This window comes from Pristiophorus japonicus, chromosome 8 (genome assembly GCF_044704955.1).
Source record: "Pristiophorus japonicus isolate sPriJap1 chromosome 8, sPriJap1.hap1, whole genome shotgun sequence".
Classification (NCBI taxonomy): domain Eukaryota; kingdom Metazoa; phylum Chordata; class Chondrichthyes; family Pristiophoridae; genus Pristiophorus; species Pristiophorus japonicus.
Window position 1 is genome coordinate 52,135,144 of NC_091984.1, and position 5,963 is coordinate 52,141,106.

Here is a 5,963-nt window from a genome sequence, read left to right on the forward strand (position 1 = left end):
GCTACTCAATTACTTTGGGAACTTTATGCAGAACTTGAGCACGCAGCTGGAGCCTCCCCACGTGCTACTCAGAAAGGGGTGCGATTGGTTTTGGGGGACGCCCAAGAACGCGCCTTCAATAAGGCACGCAACCTTCTATGTTCCAAGAGTGTTTTAGCCTTTTTTGACCCAGGTAAAAAGTTAGTCCTTACGTGTGATGCGTCAGCGTAAGGGATCGGGTGCGTTTTACAGCACGTCAATGATGCGGGTAAATTGCAGCCCGTTGCTTATGCCTCCAGGTCACTTTCACGGGCGGAGCGTGGATACGGTATGGTTGAGAAGGAGGTGCTCGCGTGCCTGTACGATGTCAAAAAGATGCACCAATACCTTTTCGCGGCCAAGTTTACGTTAGAAACCGACCACAAACCCCTCACGTCCCTACTATCCGAGTGCAAGGCAATCAACGCCAACGCCTCGGTGCGCATTCAGCGGTGGGCACTCATGCTGGCGGCTTACGACTACACCATAAGGCACAGATCAGGCACAGACAACTGTGCCGACGCGCTTAGCAGGCTACCCCTGGCGACCACAGAAGGGTCCGACGAACAGGACTGTGAGATGGTCATGGCAATCAATGCCTTTGAATCCACAGGTTCGCCCATGACGGCTCGCCAAATCAGAGCCTGGACGACCAGCGACCCCACGTTATCTCAAGTTAAAAGATGCGTTTTAACCGGTGACTGGGCAGAGGCTCGCAATGCCTGCCCCGAGGAGGTCAAACACTTGCATAGGCGCATGCATAAACTCTCACTACAGGTAGACTGCCTGATATGGGGCAGCTGAGTAGTTATGCCCTTACGAGGCAGGGAGGCATTTGTCCGGGAGCTCCATTGTCCTTATGAAGGTCACAGCCAGATCTCATGTCTGGTGGCTTGGCATTGACGTGGACTTGGAGCTCCATTTGTACCATTTGTTCCCAACTCAGTAATGCCCCCAGGGAGGCCCCCCTAAGCCCCTGGCCCTGGCCCACCAAACCGTGGTCCCGGGTGCATGTAGACTATGCGGGCCCATTCATGGACAAAATTTTCCTCGTAGTCGTTGATGCATTTTCAAAATGAATCGAGTGCACCATTTTAAACTCGAGCACCACCTCCACCACTGTGGAGAGCCTTGGAACCATGTTTGCAATGCACAGCATTCCTGACATATTGGTCAGTGATAATGGTCCTTGCTTCACCAGCGCAGAATTTCACGATTTTATAGTTGACCACGGTATAAATCACGTTAAGACGGCACCTTTCAAGCCGGCCTCCAATGGCCAGGCGGAGCGAGCAGTGCAGATCATTAAACAAGGTATGCTCAGAATCCAAGATCGTACGCTACAGAGCTACCTGTCGCGACTGCTGCTGGCATACAGATCTCATCCACATTTGTTGACTGGGGATCCCCCCATGCAACTATTGATGAAACGAACCTTAAAGACCAGGCTCTCATTAATCCTCCCAGACATGAATGAAATTGTTGAGGCTAAGCGTCAAAAGCTAACTGAGTACCACGACTGAAATTCGAGGGGGAGGTGGAATGAGATAGGGGACAAAGTGTTTGTGCTAAACTATGACCGGGTTCCCAAATGGCTTGCAGGGACAGTAACAGACAAAGAGGGAAACAGGCTATTGGTTGTACAAATGGACAATGGCCAAACCTGCCGGAGGCATGTAGACCAAGTAAAAAATTGATTCACTGATAACACTGAAGAACCAGAGGCAGACTACAATGTGGAACTCACATCACACCTGGTGGAACAGATAGGTGGAACAACCTGAGGAAAGGGCAGACTCAACAGACAGCCCAGGTGAGATACCAGCAATCACACCGAACGAAAAACATGCACCAAGGCAAACAACTGAACCACAACTAAGACGCTCCACGCGAGAGCGCAGACCACCTGAGAGACTGAATCTATAAAGGCAATAAGACCTTGGGGGAGGGTGATGTCATGTATCTCACATTACTGTACATAACTGTATCTTACCATGATCTGCATGACTGTAACTGGATATGACCTGTAACTATAAGCATACCTTACCACCAGGGGTGCACTTGCAGGAGACACTCTATACCTGTCCCACTGAGGTATATCAAGGGAGGTCTCAGGCAAGTGCAGCACTGGAGAGCTGGAATTAAAGGTGCAGGTCCTGAGTGACCTTGACTTCAGCAAGTGTCTCGTGTAAGTCAGTACATTAGAGTCAGGACTTAACGCCTCCGACCCGAGAATTTTTAACGAATTTACCTGGTGGTCCCGGAGGCGCCTGCGATTGCAGTGAGGGGCCTTCTCTTCCTGCACTTCGGAGCATGCTCCCGTCCTCCAGGTTCGGACGCAGAAGGTGCAGTCACATGTGACTGCGCACCCAATCAGGTACAGTATTCTCATTAATAACAATGAGTACTCCGTATCTACGAGTTCTTATTGCCATTAATGAGAAAAAAAAACAAACACACTAAACACAACATAAAAAATAAAAAACACACCTCACATAATTAAAACTAATTGAAATTAAATTTCATTAAATGTTTTAGAAAAAAAAGATTTTGGGGGATTTCTATTTAAAGTGTTTTAATAGGGTTTAAAATAAACTTACCTTAGTGGACAGGGGTTTTAAAATGTGTGTTTAATTTTTATTTTTATGTGTTTTAAAACTCTTACACTGGTAAAAGTAGGCTATGCGTCTGCTTTTACCAGGCACAAGAGTTTTAAGGACATTTGCTGGGCAAGGGTTGGGCAAATAGCCCAATCTCACCTGCACGAATGTCCTGGCTGCAGGGATGCGTTCGATCTGTCAAGCCAAAACTTGACAGATCGGAAAAGCTGGTTTTCGGCGCATGCGCATTGCGTGCTGAAAACCGGCTTTTGCGGGGCCTCACCGGGTCCGTGCATATTCCATACAAACCCGGCAAAGCCGGAATTTTAGCCCCATTTACTTGTCGAGTTGTAAACTGTAACAAAGCAGATGTAAACTAGCAATTGTTTTATCATTAACTATTTGCAGGATGCTGTCATATTTTCTGTCACCAAGTACAAGAAAATATCTCGTCTTCCTATCTCTCTGAAAGTGGAAGCAGTTTTCTTTGAACATATTTCCCTTGAGTAGATATCGCTCCACTTATCCTGATGCCATAACATAAGATTCAAACATAGTCCTCAGGAAAGTTGAGTTCCCACCAAATAATGAGGGTCGAATTGGGTAATTCCCGAAAATGGGTGTAGGGATCGCGGTACGCAATTAACCCACACCTGCTCCTCGCATTGCAGGCAGCACGTTAAATTTGTGCTGCCTGCGTCTTTACAAAATTGCTGCATGTAGCCAATGCCCCCGTACTGTTCATTGGCTGCACCCAACAGCAGAGGGGTCGATATCATGAGTGGATAGCGCTACTTAAGGCAGCCTGCACCTCTTCAAAGGGGGAGGTGCATTGTGGCTGCAAGAAGTGGTGGGAGTCATATGAAAACTGAATCTGTGCTGTGATCCTTTGAGGAATGGATGAACATACGAGAGAGCATGCACAATGTTTTCAGACACTGCACTGGAGGTCTTGTTGGAAGAGGTGGAAAGAAGGAGAGATGTTCTGTACCTGTAGGGGGACAGGAGGCCCTCCAGACATGTGTTCAGGAGGCAGTGGGAACAATTAGCGGTGGAGGTCGATGGCAGGTGTGCTGCTCAAAGAACAAGGATGCAGTGCAGGAAGAAGTTTAACGATCTGACTTGCAGCTTCACACCAGGACAAGGAGAGTGTTGCCAGTGGCTGTGAAGTTGACCTTTGCCCTGAATTTCTTTGCGTCGGGATCCTTCCAGGCTGGAGCAGGCAATGTCTGTAACATCTCCCAGTTCGCCGTCCACTGCTGCGTAAGAGAGGTGACAGACGTTCTTTATGCTAGGAGATGGGACTTCATTGTCTTCTCTCTGACTAGAGAGAAGCAGACGGAGCATGCACGTGGCATTGCTGGGATAGCACTCCCTGTCACCCCACTGACTTTAAACAACTCTAGAAATAACCAAAGACTTATACAAACCTGAACAGAGCCAATAGAAATTAATCACCAACTAACCTGAGAGTGCTTGCTGATCGCTTTAAGTATCACTGGCAGTGGGTACTTGCTGCTGCTGAATGCATGTTCAGCTGTGCAAGGTTAACACAGGGTGTTAGGTCCAGCATGGAGGACGAAAATGTCAGCGCTGGCATCAAATCAACATTGCACGCTGTCTGATGTCACTATCTGCCCACGCAACATACTTCCGGTGCACACCTGCCCTACCGCCTACACCAAAATGGCAGCCTGCATGTCCTGCATCAGAAATGTGCGCACGCAGCGCATGTATCATTTTCAACACAAAACATAACCCATAGCATTGAAAAATTGTCAGATCAACTCCAGCGCCACAGATCACTTTGCGCTATTATACTTGATCTTAGCCAAAAGGCCGAGAAGGGAAAAGGCTTCTCGGCCTTTTGGCTAAGATCAAGTATAGTATCTGTTCTTATCAGTTTAATATCCCCGATCTGGGGACCAAATATTAAATTGTTTTTTGGAACAGGGAGATGGAACAGGGGCTTGCTCCATCCACTCCATGCATCGACCTGGTATTGCAGTTTTTCCAGGAACGGTGCAGCTTCCCCTCGCGGCCTTTTGGCTAAGATCAAGTGTAATAGCGCAAAGTGATCTTTGGCGCTGGAGTTGATCTGACAAGAATGAAAAAAAAATGAAAAATTGGGCATTACAGAGCCAAAGGTATCCTTTAATGGTTTGTAAATTTATGCTGAATATGAAAGTGATAGTTTTATGTATTTTTAAATATCTGCAAATAACCTCTAGTGCGAGAAATTCCGTTAAAATCTCGGAAAAATATCGCCAAGCGATAATCATTTTCTGCTGCCGAGAAATTCAGCTTCAGCGCTCCAAGAGGGAAGTGGAGCTCTAAATCAAGCACTAGCCACTCCTCTTACAGCGCGAAAGTGTGAGAGCGGGGCGGAAGCGGCAGAGCGTGGATCAATGTGGAGTGCAATGATACCGGCATCAGAGGGAAGGGCCAATAATGCTGCACAACATGCATGGGACTAGCTGAGGTGCTCTTGCAGAGAGCTGGCATGGGCCTGACAGGCTGAATGGACCTTCTTCTGTGCTGTAACCATTCTATAATTCTATGGGCCCGAGTTTGGTGAAACCTAAGTTCCGCCCAAGTACCGTCCAAAGGACCACTAAGATTCTGACAGTGCTTTGGGCGGAAGTTTCATGAAAAAATGTGGGAAAGACTGCCCGGTGGCAAAAATGGGCCTTGCACACTGATTCTGGGCGGCAGCGGGCGGTAGCTCCCATTCTGGACAGCAAATGCGATCCTCGGCAAAGTACCACCGAGGATAGAGTCGGGCCCAGGGAGGGAGGAGCTGATAAAATAATAAGTTTTCAAAACAATAAAAAAAATCACGAGAACTCCTTCAGGGGACCCCATCCACCTAAATCCCTGCAAAAGAAATAAAGAAAGGAACTGCACTAACCTTTTTTTGCAGGCCTTCATACTTACCGTTCAGGTAAGACCTGCCTCCACGTGCCGGTCTTTTCCCCTGCTGCAGCGGAGGACCGCCCGAACCAAACTGGGGACTCAGCGGGCGGGAAGACTCTTGTGGGCGTTGCACGCCAGCAGATGCCAGCGGACGGTCCCCAGCGGTCTTCTCTCCCCACCGGCGTGAGTACCTGACGAAACTCGCTCGGAGGGGTGAGCACCCAAAAAACCATCGAGACCGCCGAGAAAACTCGACGGCAGCTGACGGTAAGTCAACCAAACTCGGGCCCTATGATTCTAACATACTTCTGCTCAATTCTGCTTTGAAAGGGGACCCGCATGACTGCCATTACAGCCCCAAACACTCTGAGAGTGGAGGGCTTGGACATGTCGCAGCAACAAAGCAGCGAAAATTTTCAGCAGGCGCCA

The 5,963-nt window shown here is 48.4% G+C and overlaps 1 non-coding gene across 1 annotated transcript; it reads left to right on the plus strand.

Annotated features, from left to right (window-relative positions):
- Positions 1-4,469: 4,469 nt before the first annotated feature.
- LOC139269864 (U2 spliceosomal RNA) lies at positions 4,470-4,651 on the plus strand. The gene has a single exon (XR_011594354.1). It is a non-coding gene; the product is annotated as a U2 spliceosomal RNA (small nuclear RNA).
- The last annotated feature ends 1,312 nt before the right edge of the window (positions 4,652-5,963 follow it).